The sequence below is a fragment of the Gymnoscopelus microlampas genome (assembly GCF_963454915.1).
Source record: "Gymnoscopelus microlampas genome assembly, chromosome: 11".
Taxonomy (NCBI): Eukaryota; Metazoa; Chordata; class Actinopteri; order Myctophiformes; family Myctophidae; genus Gymnoscopelus; species Gymnoscopelus microlampas.
Window position 1 is genome coordinate 8653999 of NC_139948.1, and position 21593 is coordinate 8675591.

Sequence of the window (21593 nt, forward strand, 5' to 3'; positions counted from 1 at the left end):
AATGAAGGAAACAAAACTGAACACATTTTGATATATAAGGCCAACTGTTACCAAGGCGACGATGAGATAGCCGTCCCGATTATGGACACAACGCCAGTGTGACGTAGTCTTACGACCGCACAACATCATACCCTACCTATAAATACTATGACCCCGTGAGATTCGACGGAGTCAGTAGTAATAAATAGTAATAATAGTAATAATACTTAGATAAATAGCAGGGCCTATTCACTTATATAAGTTGGGTGATTCAGGAAATCTTCCGGGCCTTCGGCACTTCGCGACGGTCAATAGTACGAGCCAGCGAGCCTAGAAATACAGTCCTTTATATCCTTGGAGCTAACTCTCCAACACCAACTCTTGCTCCACCAGAGATATCTGTCTCTGCTCTCAACAGAACATGTGGTTTGATACTCATCTGCATTGGTTAGATTGAGGTAATTTTTTCACTTTTTCCACTATAACTCTAAACATCCTGTTTAGATTATGGGCACAATTGATTATGGGCACTGTGCCAAGCACAGTGTTGCCTTTCTGGAATGGTTCCTCTTAGGTTTTATTATCACATATTGTACCACAGTTATGCTGTGTTTGTACATCTGAACATCTAATTTAATTGACTTTGTTTATTCATTGACATATTTTCATATTTCTTCCTCCCTTTTCTCATTTTCACATTTTCTCAAAATGTTAAAAACGTGGTCAAATGAAAAACGTATTTTTCACAATTTTAGAGCTTATCTCTGGTAATAATAAATTGTAAAAAAATAAAAAATCCATATTTATGCATTTGTATGTCAAAAGTCCCTAAAATGTACAGTTAAATTACTTCCTGTAAACACAAACACACTGCATGATGACATAGATGGATTATTAATATTAATCTTATTCCTGGCCACGCCCAGAAAGTAGGTAGGAAGGTAGGGGAGTAGGGGGGGTGGGGAGCCCCATACCAAGGGGTTTCCTGTTTATCAGTGTTGCCATGTCTGCTTATAATAAGTGACTTTGGGCTTGATTCTTATGTGTAGTTGCTTATTTTGGCTTGCTTCTTAATGTCTTTTAAACCAGTGGTTCCCACATTGTTTTCATGTCAATTTGTCCATGGACCCCCATCTGAACATAGTTTGTATTTTTCTCTGTGTTGTCACTGCTGTTGTATCCTACTGACTCACCTGACAGGAGCCGCCCCAGCCCATAGGAGTATGTGCAGTGACAAATATCACGTCCTCCGCCCGGCTTTCCTCCCCCGAACATAGGCAATTGTGTTTGCATAGACACCCGGCAAAGCCAGATTCACCACGGTGGATTCGAACCCACAACCTCCGTGGTGGTGGGCAGGGACTTTATCACTGCACCACCCAAGCACCTTTTTCCTGTATTTCAAGAGACAAACAACCTGTATTGGTAGAGAGGATCCATATACTGTGTTACAGTGCTCATTTATGTAGATGTCTCCACATTAAACCAGCGCAGGGCTCAACAGATGAAAGAAGAAAATCTGATTATAGATTACAATGTTGAAGGTAGTGTAATGAAATGTATACTGTTTTACTGATTACACTCTGTACAGTGCCTGGTGATGTCAGGTTGGTGAGAGGAACCAGTCGCTGTAATGGAAGTCTGGAGATTAATCACCTGGGAGAGTGGAGACCACTGTATGCTGATGAATGGAACTGGAACCGGAAATCATCATCTGTAGTGTGTAGAAAGCTGCACTGTGGCTCTGCTGTTCCTGCTGTTCAAATACATCTGGGTCCTCAACGTGGATCGGGATGGGCGTTTACATCTTTCTGTGTTGGGTCTGAATCTTCACTGAGGAGTGTGGAACATTAGTGAATGGTGATAGAACTTATATGCCAGTGGTGACCTGTTCAGGTAAACAATGACTTCAACAATGACAGTAATATTTACTGTGTCTTATATTCTCTCACTCTCTCTCTCTCTCTCTCTCTCTATTAATTGCACATACATGTATTACGTGTTCATTAATGTGCATTGTCCCTCCCACATAGGATAATAAAGGGGGGGGGGGGGGGGGGGGGGGGGGGGGAAATAGCCAAAAATACACGTTGCAAACATTCTGAGCTTGTGGATCAGCTTTCTTTTCAAAGAGATGTGGTGTAGAGGGAGATAAAGCAGTGGAAGTACAATCTGTTTAATACGTCTAGAGGGTTTATATTGTGATAGTAATCATTGCTATAGTGGTTGTTCAGTAACAGTGTTACATAGCTTTATATTGTGATAGTAATTGAAAAAAGACTCTGATCTGGTAGCGTCTACTAGCGTGGAATCCTCTGCAACAGTAATCATTGCTTGTTTGTTCAATAACAGTGTTAAATAGCTCTATATTGTGATAGTAATCATTGCTACAGAGTGTTTGTTCAGTAGGGCTCTCCCTGTCTCACCAGCTAAAGGATCTCTCCATGCAGGGGGGGGGGGGGGGGGGGGGGGGGGGGGGGGCAGGTGGTCTGGGGCTTTTGTGTGAGGTTGCAAGGGCAGCAAACTTCAGGGTGAATCCTCTTCTCTCTCTCTCTCTCTCTCTCTCTCTCTCTCTCTCTCTCTCTCTCTCTCTCTCTCTCTCTCTCTCTCTCTCTCTCTCTCTCTCTCTCTCTCTCTCTCTTCAGAGTCTGTGAGGTTGGTGAATGGATCTAGTTCATGTTCAGGCAGAGTGGAGGTGAAGTCTAATCAGTCGTGGGTGTCAGTGTGTGAAGGTGACTTTGACCAGCAGGATGCAGAGGTGGTCTGTAGGGAGCTTGGCTGTGGGGCTCCTTCAGTTCTCCAGGGGGCGCTCTATGGAGAAGCAGAGGCTCCAATGTGTACCAAAGAGTTCCAGTGTGAAGGCAATGAGTCTGCTCTCCTGGACTGTAGAACCTCAGGCTCAATTAGAAACACCTGCTCACCTGACAAGACTGTTGGACTCATCTGCTCATGTAAAAGACACAATTTTGGGTTTAGATTACTATTTCATAGAATTCTATTCAAGAATCATTTAACTTTTCTGACAGTTTTACTCTCTTGACTCTTTACAGTGTCTGATGATGTCAGGTTGGTGGGACGAATCAGTACCTGTACTGGTATACTGGAGATAAAACACCAGGGAGAATGGAGACCAGTGGATGCTTGGTCTGACTGGACCCTGAAGTCATTATCTGTAGTGTGTAGACATCTTGACTGTGGCTCTGCTGTTTCCACAAAATACAGACCTTCTAGTTCATATCAAGCTCTATGGAGGATCACGTCTGAATGTGTTGGGTCTGAGTCTTCACTGATGGAGTGTATAACATTACAGACTGGTCATTCCTATTACACACTGGAGGTGATCTGTTCAGGTAAAACAATTACTTCAACAATAACAGTAGTTGTTATTTAGTCATCTTCTTCTTTTGTGTATGTACAACTCCGTGTTGTGCAGTTATGCTGTTGTTTAGTGTGGCTTGTGATGTTTTTTTACTAGACAAATGCATATTCAATCACAGGAGTAGTGATGTTTTGCTCGGGGTCATGTCTGCATTCCGATATCTCACTACTCCGACTAGTGGCTTCCGCGTGCGGTTAAGGTTAGGGTTAGGGTCGGAAAGGCGACATGTAACCGTTTTGCTCAGGAGTATTGTTATGGGACCAGAGGCCCGTTTCACAAAAGCAGAAAAAAAAAACTTTTGGCAGCCGGGGGTCCACGGGGACGGCATTGCAGATATATAGATAGATGGATTCCATAAAATGTTAACATTGCATGGTGCATATAATATAACATTGTAGATTAGTAGGCGATAATTCCAATATTCACTTAAACTCCTCATGTATAAGCCTAACTGAATTATATATTTATGGACTTCTATATAAATTATATTATTTTTTTGGACGACTTGTGCATTTAATTTTTTTTATGCTTTCTACCTGCATCTATTTATTGGATTTAGCATCCTGGCTTTACCATCTTGGCTCGACACAGTCTGGCTTGACAAAGTCTAGCTCGACAAAATCGCTCCTTCTCAGCCTGGCTTGGCGTTCGTGGAATGGAATAAACCAGGCTGTACAGAGCAGACTTTGTCTAACTGGATTTGGCTTAAATCCAGGCTTATTTAATTCTGCTTTCGTGAAACAGGCCCCATGTCTTACAGTGGAGTATGGTGGCTTTAAGACATGGTCACACATGTCATTTGCCTTGCCTTGCCTTGCCTTGCCTTGCCTTGCCTTGCCTTGCCTTGCCTTGCCTTGCGGCCAGAGACAGTTTCCTTGAGTGTAGTTCATTTGGTTTACCTCGGAATGGTTGGCTCACTGAAAGAAAACTATAAACATGGTGGGTTTCTGGTGTGTAGTTCGTTTGGTTTACGTTGGAGTGGCTGGTTCACTGCAAGAAAACTACAAACCCCGAGTAGGGTTCGAATCCACGACAATCCTCACAAAAGAATGTGTGCTAACCGCTACCCTAGGCCCCCATAGTAACTTATTTCCATAATGTTTCTATATGTTTTACTTTACAATTTTAATTGTCTCTCTGCGTGCATAGAGTTCCAGTTAAACAAATTGCACTGCACCTGATGTGTTTAGAGATACCGTATTTCCTCTAATAGTGACCCGGGCTTGTATTTGTTTCAACTGTAGTGGCTTTTATTGAAAGGAGGCATGTATAACAGAGAGGCCTATATTTAAAAACAGATCAGAATGAATAAATCAATATTTTGTATCAGTTACAGGGGGTCCCCGGTCATTAATAGAAGCCCGGGTTTTAATTGAATAGAGGTCACTATTAGAGGATTTACGGTATGAATCCATATGGTTCAGGTATCTGTTGTGGTTCAATCAAGGATATTTTCTATTGTAATTCTCTCTCTCTCTCTCTCTCTCTCTCTCTCTCTCTCTCTCTCTCTCTCTCTCTCTCTCTCTCTCTCTCTCTCTCTCTCTCTCTCTCTCTATCTCTCTCTTTCGTCTCTCTCTCTCTCTCTCTTTCGTCTCTCTCTCTCCAGAGTCTGTGAGGTTGGTGAATGGATCTAGTTCATGTTCAGGCAGAGTGGAGGTGAAGTCGAATCAGTTGTGGGTCTCAGTGTGTGAAGGTGACTTTGACCAGCAGGATGCAGAGGTGGTCTGTAGGGAGCTTGGCTGTGGGGCTCCTTCAGTCCTCCAGGGGGCGCTCTATGGAAAAGTGAATGCATCAATATGGACCAAAGAGTTTCAGTGTGAAGGCAACGAGTCTGTTCTCCTGAACTGTAAAACCTCAGACTCAACTAGAAACTCCTGCTCACCTGACAAGACTGTTGGACTCACCTGCTCAGGTAAAAGACAAACTAAATATTTAGTTTGGAATATTATCTTTTTATATTAGAATTGAAGAACCCAGCCATGGAGTGAATTGTCAGCGTTGTCAGGGGTCTCACAGCAGACGAGTCGTCCAACTGGCTGCACACTTGGCACAAATATTGCTCCCTGGTCTGGCTAGGTTCTAAGCTGCTTTCAACACCTTGAATGTGCTTACATATTGAACAGTTTAAATTGTTATAGCTTTTCTGGCCCGACATTTTGACCAGTAGATGGCCTTTTGCACCGCAATTGGTTACCTTTCCAATTATGTCCTGTCCTACCATCACTGCAGTCAATGACGGCATGTAACACAACCGGATGTTTAAAATGGTAAAATGGTAAATGGTGCATTTACATAGCGCTTTTATCCAAAGTGCATTACATAGATGCATTTCATTCACCCATTCACACACACATTCATACACCGATGGCGGAGGAAACCATGCAAGGCACCAACCTGTTCATCGGGAGCAAGTAGGGGTTCAGCGTCTTGCTCAAGGACACTTCGACACTAACTCTGGGGGAGTCCGGGATTGAACTGGGAACCTCGCGGTTGCCATCCGGCCGCTCTACCGGTCACTAGACAAAAAACATGAAACTGCTAAGGGCTTTAGTATTATGCAGTATTACATGTAATGTAAAACAGTTGTTTTTAATCAGCTCACAGTCCACAGACGGGCTTCACCCACTTCTTTACACCGTTAACATGCCACGGCTGGAGGCTCCACCCCTTCACTCCCACAGAATGGAAGTGACTCGGCACTGATGCTTCTGACAGGGATGTGTGACCATGTACTTAGCTGAATTCCAATACCCCAAATCTCGGCCAGTCGCTCACTCCCACTCAGTCACTCCAGCTTGACAAGGAAATAGTTTTGGCCCAATTGGTGTTTGCTTTTTGAACGAATGTGTGTGTGTGTGTGTGTGTGTGTGTGTGTGCGTGTGCGTGTGCGTGTGCGTGTGCGTGTGCGTGTGTGTGTGTGTGTGTGTGTGTGTAAATGTGTGTTGATGTAGGAGAGAGAGAGCACGCCGCATGGGTTGCTATTACAGTAGTACAGATTTGGGCCCAGCCCATTCATTTGACCTACAATCCAGGGGTCCAGTATAACTGCAGCCCTGGCGCCTGACTATACTTCATTTGATAGGCAAGCTGTGATAACATCAGAGAGGATATGTGCACAATAGTGCATTACAGATGAGCCTGTTAACCCTGTTGATGAACGCATGAAGACAACGTTTGGTGACACTTTTTTTCAGAAGTGGGCTGGTCAAGGCATCAAATGCCAGGGCTGAATTTTTGCCCCAGTCCAGCCCTCTGAAAGACACATGCCATAGGATAGGTTATATGGACAATCTGACTGATTATGAATTTTAAGGAGCCGACGTAATCAATTGTAGGCTATACCTGATGTAATGACAGCTAGTAAATACAACCCACTGATGTCATTCCCAGGATGACACTGATGTCAATCTGAGGGTAATCTCTCAAGAACAGATTCAGAGCTGCGCTACTGAATTTGTCGGGAGCCCCGTTCAGAACGTGTGAGCATTGGCCTACAAGTGGGCATGCCTTCAGATCAGGAAGCAAGCCGCGCTTTACCCGATCAAATGTGGTGGGCGGGATTTACAATTACATCTGTGCGTTCGCTTCCCACTGGAAACAAAACCAAACTCATTTAATGATAGCGTCCTCGGAGCCGACAAAACCACGGGAAGTTAGTAACATTTTAACTTGCTCTTTCATCATAGAAACAAGTGGGCTTATAACCTTGGGAGAAATGGTGTTAGTGTTCCGTGGAGAAATATTGTTAGTGGGAATGAAAACATACTGTAGGCGCACCACCGGAAGTGGAGGGCACTGTTTTTCCTTTTTCTTTGACGATGGGTTCCCAGATTGTTCTGAGGGTGACACTGCTGTCATTGTGAAGGTGACACTGATGTCATTCTGAGGGTGACAATGACTGCATCCCACATGTTCTTTGCCTGTCAGTGTTTAATTTTGTCCTTCATAAAAAATCGTTCTGCAAGAGATCCAAACGAGTTCTCTGTTGTCCCACATACGTGTACCATTTTTATTTCATATTATGTAGGCAAGATTACTGAGCACAATATGTTTTATTTTATTTGAATACATGTATGTACATGATCAATACAAATTACACTCTGGTTGAATTTGTCATATACGTATATATCTGCTGTCATTTATCTCTCCACTCTCACAACAACATATAGAGAAAGTGGTCACAAAGTTACGAATGGTGATTATTTTACTGTTTACTCTTGTGTCTTTGCAGTGTTTGATGATATCAGGTTGGTGGGAGGAAGCAGTAACTGTACTGGTACATTGGAGATGAAACACCAGGGAGAGTGGAGATCCAGGAGATGGTCTGACTGGAACCTGAACACATCATCTGTAGTGTGTAGACAGCTGGACTGTGGCTCTGCTGTTTCAACAGAAATTAGTTCTAGTTTTGCTAATAGATTTCATTTTGTTGATATAATTAGAACTACCTGTGCTGGGTCTGAGACTTTCCTGGGGGAGTGTGTCATAATGAAGACTGATTATAGCTTCCAACCGATAGATCATTATAGTTACATACCGAAGATGATCTGTTCAGGTAATGCAAACAAGGACTTTAACAATGACAGAAATATTTTCAGTTTCTTATTTCATGTGTTTAGAGACTCCTGGAGGCTTTTAGGCTACTAAAGGCTCCTGGTGGAGATCTGATGATGATGATGTTTTCAGTTTGTTCTTAATTACTTGATAAATTAAGAATTTGTTGATTTATGGATTATATATTCCTGTATGCTCTTATTTATTTTAGAGTGTATTTACTGTGTTATGTGTCTTTCTCGCTGTGTGTTTAGGGGTGAAGTAAAATTACTTGCCTCTAATGTGTTTAGATTTCCATTATATATCCATGGTAGATTCATTCATAACTTTTATAGTGGATTATTAATATAATTGTTTAAATTCTATTCTCCCCAGAGTCTGTGACTGTGAGGTTGGTGAATGGGAGTAGTTTGTGTTCAGGCAGAGTGGAGGTGAAGTCTATTCAGTCGTGGGTGTCAGTGTGTGAAGATGACTTTGACCAGCAGGATGCAGAGGTGGTCTGTAGGGAGCTTGGCTGTGGGGCTCCTTCTGTCCTCCAGGGGGCGCTCTATGGAAAAGTGAATGCATCAATGTGGACCAAAGAGTTCCAGTGTGAAGGCAACGAGTCTATTCTCCTGGACTGTAGAACCTCAAACTTAACTAGAAACACCTGCTCAACTAACAAGACTGTTGTACTCATCTGCTCAGGTAAAAGGAAACCTACACTTTTGGTTTGGATTATTATTTTATAATGAAATGAATATTAAGTTGTACTGTTTACTGCCTTGTCTCTGTACAGAACCTGGTGATGTCAGGTTGGTGGGAGGAAGCAGTAACTGTACTGGTACACTGGAGATGAAACACCTGGGATGGTGGAGACCCATATACGCTGAGTCGGACTGGAACCTTAAGTCATCATCTGTAGTGTGTAGACAACTGGACTGTGGCTCTGCTGTTTCAACAAAAATAAGTGGTCCTCATACATATTATAAAGGTGTATTTAAGTCTGATCGATCATATAAACGTGTATGGAAGATTGCATCTTCCTGTGTTCAGTCTAAGCCTTCACTGAGGGAGTGTGTCACAGAAAAGCAGATGGCTACTTCCACTTTAAGACTGGAGGTGATCTGTTCAGGTAACAATGACAGTAATATTTATAGTCTCTTATCTATCTTTATATCTTTATGTCAGTCTATCACCCCCCCCCCCCCCCCCCCCCCATGTCTGTGGATGTTGGTGATCATGATTAACACTGTTTTAGTTTGTTCGTCACTTAAAACATCACGTCACCCATTTTCAACCTTATCTTCATATAATTGGTCCTCACTAATGCCCATAAGATGGCATAGTATCTGTCTACTCACTCTGTGTCTCATTGGTGGGCTGTAGACAGTTCAGAAATACCTACCAGTAACATCATCGATGGGGATTCCAAGCTAAATCGCAACTCCAACCTTACTGTTCCTGCAAAGTTAGCATGCTGAAATAAAAGCCATTGATGTTGCATTAATAAAAATATATTTTTGAAATATTGCTTGAAATGACCAAGCCTGCCTACTAATATCACTGGTAGGCAGGTCTCTGAATTGTCCACAGCCCACCAATAACACACAGACTAAATAGACAGTATACCCCCCCCCCCCCCCCCCTTCTCTCTCTTTTCAGAGTCTGTGAGGTTGGTGAATGGGTCTAGTTTGTGTTCAGGCAGAGTGGAGGTGAAGTCTAATCAGTCGTGGGTGTCAGTGTGTGAAGGTGACTTTGACCAGCAGGATGCAGAGGTGGTCTGTAGGGAGCTTGGCTGTGGGGCTCCTTCTATCCTCCAGGGGGCGCTCTATGGAGAAGTGAATGCATCAATATGGACCAAAGAGTTCCAGTGTGAAGGCAACGAGTCTGTTCTCCTGGACTGTAGAACCTCAAACTTAACTAGAAACACCTGCTCAACTAACAAGACTGTTGTACTCATCTGCTCAGGTAAAAGGAAACCTACACTTTTCGTTTGGATTATTATTTTATATTTAAATGAATATTAAGTTTTACTGTTTACTCCCTTGTCTCTGTACAGAACCTGGTGATGTCAGGTTGGTGGGAGGAAGCAGTAACTGTACTGGTACACTGGAGATGAAACACCTGGGATGGTGGAGACCCATATACGCTGAGTCGGACTGGAACCTTAAGTCATCATCTGAAGTGTGTAGACAACTGGACTGTGGCTCTGCTGTTTCAACAAAAAGAAGTGGTCCTCATACATATAAAAGTGTATTTATGTCTGATCCATATAAACGTGTATGGAAGATTGCATCTTCCTGTGTTCAGTCTAAGCCTTCACTGAGGGAGTGTGTCACAGGAAAGCAGATGGCTACTTCCACTTTAAGACTGGAGGTGATCTGTTCAGGTAACAATGACAGTAATATTTATAGTCTCTTATCTATCTTTATATCTTTATGTCAGTCTATCACCTGTCTGTGATCATGATTGTCTCCGCCAGGAGACTATGTTTTCACTTTCCGTCCCCCCCCCCTCGGCCAAGCTAACATTGGTCAAGCCTCACGTGACACGTGACAATACGTTGAAAGAGTGTGCTCTGATTGGCTAGTGAGACGCATGACGTATAGCGGCCTATAAATAGATGTCACTTTGAAAGAGTCTTGGCCTCTTTCAAAGTGAGGTAAGACAGGAATAATCACGAAATGGCTGAGAAATGGCGGAGCAAAGACCCCTTGAAGCAAGCCACACGTTTCTAAACAAGGTGGCTACCTCCATGTTTAATAAAGACAATCCTGAGGATATCTCACTGAAAGACTTGCTTGCGTGTGTCGACCAAGAAGATTACCAATGGGCAATATCAGTCGTGAAGTCTGGAAAAAAGATCATACTAAAACGTCAACCAGCAGCATTGGTCAAGTGACACGTGACAATATGTAATATAAATAGGTAAGACAGGATTAATCAGGAACAGTGCTCCGAGGAGCACATTTTCTAGTTGACACTGTTTTAGTTTGTTCGTCACTTAAAACATCACATCACCCATTTTCAACCTTATCTTCATATAATTGGTCCTCACTAATGCCTTTAAGATGGCACAGTATCTGTCTACACACTCTGTGTCTAGTTGGTGGGCTGTGGACAGTTCAGAAATGCCTACCAGTGACATCATCGATGGGGGTTCCAAGCTAATAGCAACTCCAGCCTTGCTGTTCCTGCAAAGTTAGCATGCTGAAATAAAAGCCATTGTTGTTGCATTAATAAAAGATATATTTTTGAAATATTGCTTGAAATGACCATGCCTGCCTACTGATATCACTGGCAGGCAGGTCTCTGAATTGTCCACAGCCCACCAATAACACACAGACTAAATAGAGAGTTTATACCCCCCCCCCCCCCCCCTTCTCTCTCTTTTCAGAGTCTGTGAGGTTGGTGAATGGGACTAGTTTGTGTTCAGGCAGAGTGGAGGTGAAGTCTAATCAGTTGTGGGTCTCAGTGTGTGAAGGTGACTTTGACCAGCAGGATGCAGAGGTGGTCTGTAGGGAGCTTGGCTGTGGGGCTCCTTCAGTCCTCCAGGGGGCGCTCTATGGAGAAGCAGAGGCTCCAGTCTGGACAGAACAATTCCAGTGTGACGGCAACGAGTCTGTTCTCCTCGACTGTGGAACCTCAAACTCAACTAGAAACATGAGCTCACCTTACATGGCTGTTGGACTCATCTGCTCAGGTAAAACACAAACTAAACTTTTAGTTTGTATTATTATTATTTTAAAGGTAGGGTAAGTGATATTTTTTGGTTAAAACAAAAAGTTTTGTATTAAAAGGTTAAAGCACTATATTCTTATAGTAATCCGCCTCTCCAGCTCTTTAATAAGCAGAACATTCCAGGTAGGTGACAACATTTCAGCCAATCAGGAGAGTACCCATTTATCAGCTTAATTTCTATGGTGTTCCAGTTCCAATTTGTTCAACTCATTTATTTGTGTCGCCATTTCCAATTCCACTAGTTGAAGCTGTATCCTGACTGAGTTCTCTATCCTGATTGGATAGAGCTGGAGAGACATGGAGACTCCTGTTACTGAATAAACACTCTAGAAATGAGTACTATCAGAATATCGAACTATTTAACACTTATTTTGACCAAAGAAAATCACTTACCCTACCTTTAAATGTAATACTTTTTTTTTTTTTTTACTGTTTAATGTATTTTCTTTGTCAAGAGTCTGATATCAGGTTGGTGGGAGGAACCATTTACTGTACTGGTACATTGGAGATGAAACACCAGGGAGAGTGGAGACCAGTGACTGTATGGTCTGACTGGAACCTGAACTCATCATCTGTGGTGTGTAGACAGCTGGACTGTGGCTCTACTATTTTAACAAAAACAAGTTCTGGTTCTCCATATCAACCTGTATGGAGGGTTGCATCGTCCTGTGTAGGATCTGAATCTTCTCTAAGGGAGTGTGTCACAGCAAAGCAGACAGCTATTTCCACTTTCAGACTGGAGGTGATCTGTTCAGGTAACAAGCAATGACTTAAATGATATGTATAGTATAGTATAGATAGATATAATACTACCCATCTATCTATCTATCTATCTCTTACAGCTACATAGATAGATATAGTATATATATATATATATATATGTCTGTCTGTCATTCCATCCATCGTCCATCTTTTTTTGCTACAAAACAGATCCGTCTTGATCACATGACTAGAGTTCATGTGTACCGATTTGCGTGAAATTTAGATAAAATGGGAAGGAGTAATATAAAGAAATGTGTTTTACATAAGTCGGCCTCTTGGTGGCACTATAAAAGGCAGATGTGAAAAATGTAGGGCAAAGGTTTTTCTTTGGCCTCTAGGGAGTGCGCATACAAAGTTGTATACAGATCGGTGCAGTTAAAGGTAAAAATACGAATCGGCCTGTTATAGCGCCACCATGAAGCTGATATAAAAAAAAATTAAGTGGCATTTCTTCCTTGGCATAGTGGGAATGTACGTGCAACATTTCAGGGAAATTGCATATTGTGATCATGATTTGAGGCATTTTGTTCAAAACGGAGCAGTCCTGCAAACTTTGGAAGCCATTTTTAGCTAATCAGGATGGAATATGAAAAATCTGAAATACTGGTTTCGTTTAATGACTATTATAGAGATACTGTGTACCGATTTGCGTGATGTTTGGACAAAATCTGTGGAAAACTGTTAAAAAATGTGTTTTGGAAAAAGCGGCCTCCTGGTGGCGCTATAACAGGCCCATGTGAAAAATTTGGGGCAAATGTTCTGAATTGGCATCAAGGCAGTGTGTGCGCACAGTTTGGCTGCAATCAAGCCAACAGTGTTGGAGATTAGCTATTCACAATTGGACACACGGACACACACACACACACACACACACACACACACACACACACACACACACACACACAGACACGGACGGACACACGGACGGACACACACACACACACACACAGACGGACGGACAGGGTGCAAAACATACTCTCTCGCCATAACTTTCGGCCTGGCGGAGACAAACATGAAGCCTCCATGAGCCAATGGATATTGTAGAGGGCTTGCTTCATACAAAAATAAGAAAAAAAAACTCCATGGGCTCCTTTCTCTCAAAATTAAGTCTCTGGATCCAATAGCTCAGTCGGTAAAGTGTCTACTTGTCAGTCTGAAGGTAACTTATCCAGTCCAAATGTAATTATCCAGTCCAAACACAAATCATGGCTTTGTTAAAGAATATGCACTTTTTAACACATTGATTGCCAAGGTCGCATTGATGCGTTCTTTCAAATCCATCGCTTGCTTGCCGCAATTCAAAAGATCGCATACTGTATATGCGTTCTTTTGAATTTTCATTGTTTAATCTGTGATCGCGCTGCTCTGTTTATTATTCATCAACACTTTCGTTTTCCACTTACGTCACACTCACCCGGAGCCGGATGCATAACGCAGATTCCATTTCCGGGTCACATTTTCTTTCCCCGGTCATTTTCGGCCAGAATAGGGAAAAACACGTTTATTCACACGGTATAACAATGAACAGAGGGCTCCACTTCTATTTTCTTTAGTCCGGGTGACTAACAGTCATCGTCGTCGTGTATCACATCGTTTTAAGGCCGATCAGGGGATCAGGGATTGTCGAAAACGTCACATCCGTGACGTGAGCCTGTTTGGGAGGGGGCAAGCGAGGTGATCAATGTCTCGATTTGCTGCTCTCTACTGGTAGAACTGTCGTATGTGTTTAAAACCGCAATCAGACAATTTATTTGAATGAAAAATTACAAAATAAAAAAATAAAAAAACACGCAAATCGCTGGCACAGGGGTGAGTACATTATGAATAAACTCTGGCAGTCAATGGGTTAACACATTCTCTGCAAGGTATTAGTTTTTTACCTTATTTTGATGATCCACGGAGCACCATGGAAGCCACAATGAGGACACGGATGTAGACAAAGGCTGTCTGGGGGGAGGGTTCAAGGTTCAAGGTTCAAGGTTCAAGTTTATTAGTGTCCCCGAGGGGCAAATTGGTTTGCAGCATATAGCATCAGTACAGTACAACAACATTAAAACAGACAGTAAAAAACAGTAAAAAACAGACAGAACAGTAAAACATTCATAGCCGGTACAGAGAGTTCACATTAGATCATAAAGCAAAGTGTAAGGTGCTATGCAGTGCAGTGTACATGGCTATTGAAGAATACGTGGACACAAGGAGACTGCTAAGTGCACGTAATAACTAAAGGCTATCTCCTCCTTGGCTTCTCCATAACAGAGTTCAGACTGCCGATAGAGATAGGAATAAAGGACAGTTTGTGCCTGTTTGTTGTGGCACTGGGGGTCCGCAAGCGACGGCCCGAAGGAAGGAGTTTGTACTCAGTGTTAAGTGGGTGAGCAGTATCTGAACGAATGGACTTGGCTTTTTTGAGCACCTGTCTGTTAAAGAGAAGTCCAAGGCTGTTCATATTTGTACCAATTACCTTGGAGGCAACTTTCACAATTCTACCAAGGGAATTCTTGTCCTTGACACAGAGATTACCGTACCAACAGATAATGGAAAAGGAAATGACAGACTCTATGTAGGCACTGTAAAACAGTTTCATCAGAGTTTTGTCGATATTGAACTTAGACAATTTTCTCAGACAGTATAGGCGTTGCTGGCCTTTTTTATACATCATGTCCGTGTTGAGGTCAAATTTCAGTTTGTCATCGATTATTGTGCCCAGATATTTGTAATTTTTTACAATATCTACTGTCTCTCCGTTGGCCAGGCTCTTCCGGGGAGATTGTGGGGACAGTCTAAAGTCAATGCAAAGCTCCTTAGTTTTTGAGACATTCAGCTGTAAGAAAGCATTGTCACACCATGACAGAAAATCATCGAGCACTTGCCCATGGCCATTTTCTTCATTGCTAAGCAGGCTGACAATGACCGAGTCGTCAGCGTACTTGACTATGAATCTGTTATGGAAATGGCTAAGGCAGTCGTTGGTATATAGAATGTATAGAAAAGCAGATAACACACACCCCTGGGGCGAGCCAGTAGAGGATGATAGAAGACTGGACAGTGTATTATTGACTCTTACACTTTGTGATCGGTTGGTAAGAAAGTCGAGGATCCAGCCCACCAGGCATGGGTCCAGACTGAAAGTGCTCATTAGTTTCTCGACCAGAACATGTGGCTGGATCGTGTTGAACGCTGATGAAAAGTCAACAAAAAGCAACCTGGCATGGTTTTTCTTTGCCTCTAGATGTTTATGCACCAGATTGAGTAGAGTGGCAGTTGCATCTTGGACGCCTCTGCCTTCCCTATAAGCAAACTGAAGAGGGTCTAATAGGCTTTCAGTTTTTGCCACAAGTTCTCGCTTGACTAGCTTCTCAAACTGTTTCATAATAAGGGAGGTAAGGGCCACAGGTCTGAAATCATTTAGCGTTTTTGGGTTGCTGTTCTTGGCAACAGGGACAACAGTGGACTGTTTCCATAGGAGTGGTACGGTCTGTTGACTAATGGACATATTAAATCAAAATGAGAAAATGGGACCAAGCTGTTCGGCGCAGGTCTTTAAGAGGCGACCCCCGATGTGGTCAGGGCCTGCACTTTTCTTAGGGTTGCATTTTTTAAAACACTTGATCACATCCTGTTCCTCGAAAAAGGAACTAGTAGGGGGGGCAGACAGTAGTCTGTTTTTGATCTCAGCGTGATTTTCACTAAAATCATGGGCATCAAATCGGCCATAAAAGTCGTTGAGGTCCTGAGCTAGTTGCTTATCACAGCTGTAGTCGGCTAATGCAACTTTCTTCCTACCGTTGGCTTTCAGGCCAGTGATGGTTTTCATGCCATCCCAGGCGGAGCCCATGTTGTTTGCTCTGAGTTGAGCTTCTATCTTTTCCTTGTATTGCATTTTTCCAACTTTAACCTCTCTCTTTATTTATTTCTGCAAATTTCGCAGTTCTAGAGTATTTCCCTCTCTGAAAGCTTTGTTCTTTTTCTGAAGAAGTGATTTGAGGGATTTGGTTATCCAAGGTTTGGAGTTTGGGTACACTTTAAAAATTCTATCTGGAATTACAGTGTCTTCGGTCTCGTCTATCCACCGTGTTTTTCTCAAGCACGCGCACGCACACACGCACACACAATGCTAATTTGGAACTGAAGAGGGTGAGGGATTATACAGTACAAAGTAGGTAACGCATACGACGTCACCGGCGGCAGATCAATTGGCCCGTTGTGAGACCAATTTACAGAAATCCCAAGATATGCTGAGAAAGACTGAGTGCTCAAACTTGGGTATTTTTTGCGATAGAAGAGGGGTAGGAGAGACCAAAAACACACAAAAAATAAGGAAAAGTTAAAAATCATGGTGTAGGTTCTTTAAATGTACAGGCTCCTTTCTCTCAAGTTCAAATCCATTTTGTTTCTATGGTTATGCATATTGCATTTTAGGCCTACACATTTCCTGTTGCATTCCTTGGCCCCTGTATCACTGCTTGCAGCTATATTTATAATTGTTTTTATTATCTCAACGACTCGCTTTGTTTATAAAGGTGTTGTTTAAGCCAGTCACCTCTGTCTTGCTACAGATCTGCTGTTGAAGCCAAACATCACCATCTTCCCCTACATAAACGGTGTTTTTGAGGTGCAGCAGCAGTTGTTACAGCCGCTGAAGGGTCCCAACTTCACTATTAGCTGCTCCATTCAGCCACAGTACCCTGGAGGCTCCTTCCTCCTCACCTTCACAGCATCCAACACAACACACAACCACACCCAGACAGCTGTCAATCACTCTGCCAACTTCTTGTTTCCTGCAGTAGACCCCACCCACCAAGGAAATTACAGCTGCGTTTATCACATCTATGTTTTCAACCAGAACTTCTTCTCTGAGAGCGAGATCCTCTCTCTCTCTTTGGCTGTGTTCAAAGGTAACCTGAATGGAATTGACAAGTCACAATATGAAACTCAAACAAGCACACTTGAAAATTCAGTAAATATAGTGATATCAAATAAATTAGATGTATTTTAAGAGCTGTTCCTTACATGATGTTTAGGGATTTTACAACATGTTTGTGTCTCCCACAGCTTCTCATCTGACAACCAACATCGTAAAAGTTACAGTCACAGTGCTGGTGCTGTTGATGGTGATGATCAGTGTCATCTATTGTCTCTGGAAGGTAATGTATACATCTGTATTAATAATATAATGATAATAATATAATGATAAACAGAGTCATCTATTGTCTCTGGAAGGTAATTCATACATCTTTATTCAAAGACTATAATGTAAGTGAAGTAGTTACACTGTTTTTATGTTTTAAAAACAGCTGACATGAAACATTTCACATGCACATTTAGAGCATATCTGTGGTCATAATGGAGACATACAGTAGTCTGGAGTGAATATGTACCTGCCTACCAGTGACATCATCAATGGGGATTCCAAGCTAATAGAAACTACAGCCTATCTCTTCCTAGAAAGTTAGCATGCTGAAATAGAAGTCAAAAGTCTGAGACACAGAGAGTAAGTAGACAAAAATGATGGCATCTTATAATGAGCATTAGTGAGGACCAATTTGATATGAAGATAAGGTTGAAAATGGGCAAAGTGCTAAACAGTACACTAATATAAATATGTGAAAATATTTGAGGTGAGAAATAGGTAGTGCAGTAACATAACCTGGATTCAGCGCTGCTCTGTCGCAGTGTGCGATGCATTTAGTGTGTCATGCCTTTGCATAGATCCCATAGACAGATCTGAAGCAGTAAGTTAAGTTCATGTGAGGTGTTGTTGTTGTGTTTGTCCAGGCCACCAGGGGGCAGCGAGCAGCAGTGGAGGACAGTGAGAGTGTTTATTATGACCTGGTTGGTTCCGGGGCTGAAGCCGGGCCGAGTGGTGAGGCAGCGGTCCATCTGCATGGAGCTGCTGGAGATGGACCCAGTGAAGAAGATGATGAAGAAGAAGAATACCACCAGTATGAAGACATACAACTGCCTGGAGGTGATGAAACTGGAACCAGAGAAGAGACAGAATACCACCAGTATGAAGAGATAGAGCTACAAGCAGCTGCTGGAGAAGGATCCAGCAAAGAAGGAGTCATGGAAACCCAGTTGTAACTAAGTACATTTATAGCCTACTGTAGTACTTGAGCACTGTGCTTTGATCTCTTGTATCTCTGGTTGGCTTGCAACATTTGTTTGTATTGGCAGAATAGCACTGGGAGATGTGTTAATATGGTCTCTGGCTAATAAGCCTTATACAATATGCAGGTTTATTTACAGGTGGGGTCTGTAATTTATCATAGTCACATTAAAGGACGACTTCACCACTTTTCAACATATCTTCATATAATAGGTCCTCACTAATGCTCATGATAAAATGGTACAATTTTTTTCTAATCAGTTTGTGTCTCAGAGGAGGGCTGTAGACAGTTCAGAAACCCGTCTACCAGTGACATCATCGATGGGGAATCCAAGCTAATAGAAACTGCAGGCTTTGTATTCCTGGAAAGTTGCAATGCAATAATAGATCCCATTGTTCTCGCCTTAATAAAAATCGGAATAAAAACATTTTAATCTTTTTGGGAAAAAAAATCCTGCCTAACGATGATGTCACTGGTAGACGGGTTTCTGGACTGTCCACAGCCCTCCTATGAGACACAGACCAAGTAGAAAAAAATTGTATCATTTTATCATGAGCATTAGTGAGGACCTATTATATGAAGATAGGTTGAAAAGTGGTGAAGTCGTCCTTTAATGATGTAGCCATAATAACTTAAGTCAGTTATATAGTGTCTTTATACAGCAACTGACTAGGTCATCATAAACCTTACCATAAACCTTTATGCATAATTATAAACATTTATAATAAGTGTTAAAAAGCCTTAAAGTGCATTATAAATGTGATTATGGTGCATTATAGACCCCACCTTTAAGTAAAGTGTTACCGTATTTTCTTATTTCCATACGTATTCCTGTTGTTGTATAGTGTGTAAATTCATTAGTGGTGATGTTCTGGTCCATTCTGGACGAGCCTGTAGGATCCATTGTGTTTTCTAAAGCAGTGGTTCTCAACCTGTTCAGGCCCCCACGAAATAATCATAATATTTGAACTGGGGACCCCACAACATAATCATATTTGAACTGGGGACCCCACAACATAATCATATTTGAACTGGGGACCCCACAACATAATCATATTTGAACTGGGGACCCACCAAAATAATCATATTTGAACTGGGGACCCCACAACATAATCATATTTGAACTGGGGACCCCACAACATAATCATATTTGAACTGGGGACCCCACAACATAATCATATTTGAACTGGGGACCCCACAACATAATCATATTTGAACTGGGGACCCCACAACATAATCATATTTGAACTGGGGACCCCACAACCTAATCATATTTGAACTGGGGACCCACCAAAATAATCATATTTGAACTGGGGGACCCCCCCCCCCTCCCCCGACAAGCACATGGAATTGTACGAGTTGAGGCATTACATTCAGTTTGACTCGGTTCCACAGATAAATATTGTGAAAATAGCTGATCTACAAGCTGATCTTGTGCTATTTTCACAATATTTGCCTCTTTCTTATATTATTTGACAATTTGGCCAATGTTTGACCAGTTTTTAATAGTATATAGTTTGTTGCTTACTTTTGATGCAGTCATTTATTTTTGTATTAAAGGTTTCATGACATTCAGTTTTACAACACATTGAAAGTATTTATCATGAAAGTATGTTCTTAATGTTCAGGTTTTTTTTTGTCTAATTGAGGTCATAAACCCCCCAATTTTTTAATTTTTTTAAAGGGGAAAATGAATGTCATAGAACCTTTAAAAGAGGTCTTGAACATCCTTAAATTGTCACTTTACTGTCATCATGATCTGGGTCATCTTCAGATCATGTGGGGACCGACCCGACCCACAGGTTGAAGCGCACGGAGCTGAATGCTTCTTAATGTTGAGTTTTCATCCAACAGCAGTCTGTTGAATTCATTCAAACCATTGAATTCAAACAATAATATTGTGTTATGTGTTATGTTATTGTGTAATGTTTTTGTCATTTTAGAAAACATAACATTCTCAATAAAGATGAGACGTTGGTCAAATGAAGTCTCCTAAATGTGTTGTCATTCACTGTGTTTACTTCAGTGGTTCTCAAACATTTCCCCCAAGTTAATGTGCATTTGGCCACTGACCCCCATCTGAAAATATGTTGTGCCAGGGACCCCCATACAAGATGTGTGTTGTTAAAATATTTACCTTTTTGTTTTATTTTTTTATTTAATAGCAGATGTACAAACTGACATGTCACAGCAGCGTGCTGTGAGCTTGTAGATCAGCTATTTTCAAATAGCCGATTTGTGTTAAAGTGGTTAAACTGATTGTGATGCTATATTAACTTAATTTTGCCGGGGACCCTCTGGAACCCACTCAAGGACCCCTGTGGTTCCCTGGGCCCCAATTTAGGAACTGAAAATTAAATAAATGTCCAGGGAAGCAAACAGCCATATAAAACATTTTATATTTAGCGATTTTAGGGAATAAAAAGTACCATTGCAACGTCCCATCCGTCTAATAATAATTATAATATTCGGTTTTTTTTTTTTTAATGGTATTATAGGTCCTTACATTTTCATTTATAAATGTGCAGGTGCCCTGTATACACTTATACTGTATGTTGGTTTGTTTACTGTTGAGTAAAACAATGTTGCACATTACGCCAATTTTGTGGGGACCCCAAAAAAAATATTTGGGATCCCGACCCACAGTTTGAGAACCACTGGCCTATAGCAACAAAACAAGACAAGAAAAAAAAAAACAAGAAAACATTTAAAAAGTATATATATATTATTTCAGAAGATTAAAAAAAAGTTTAAACTAAAAATACATTGTCATCAATTAAAAACAATTCCAACATTTTTCTTAAGTATTTCTTAAATGAAAAATAATAAACATATTTTCTATATATAAAGAAGTGAAAATAGCAGATCTGTTCTGAGCTTGTAGATCTGCTATTTTCACTAGTCTGGGTTCCGGGCAAACAGAAACGTTTTCAGAAAGTTAAACTGCTGCTGGTGAACAGTATCACTACAAGGGACGTTACAACCTTACTCTCCTCCGTCTTCAGTAGACAAGGTAACCCTGAATCCATTGTGACAGATAATGCGAGACAGTGTACTTCTGCTGACTTTGCTGCTTTCCTAGC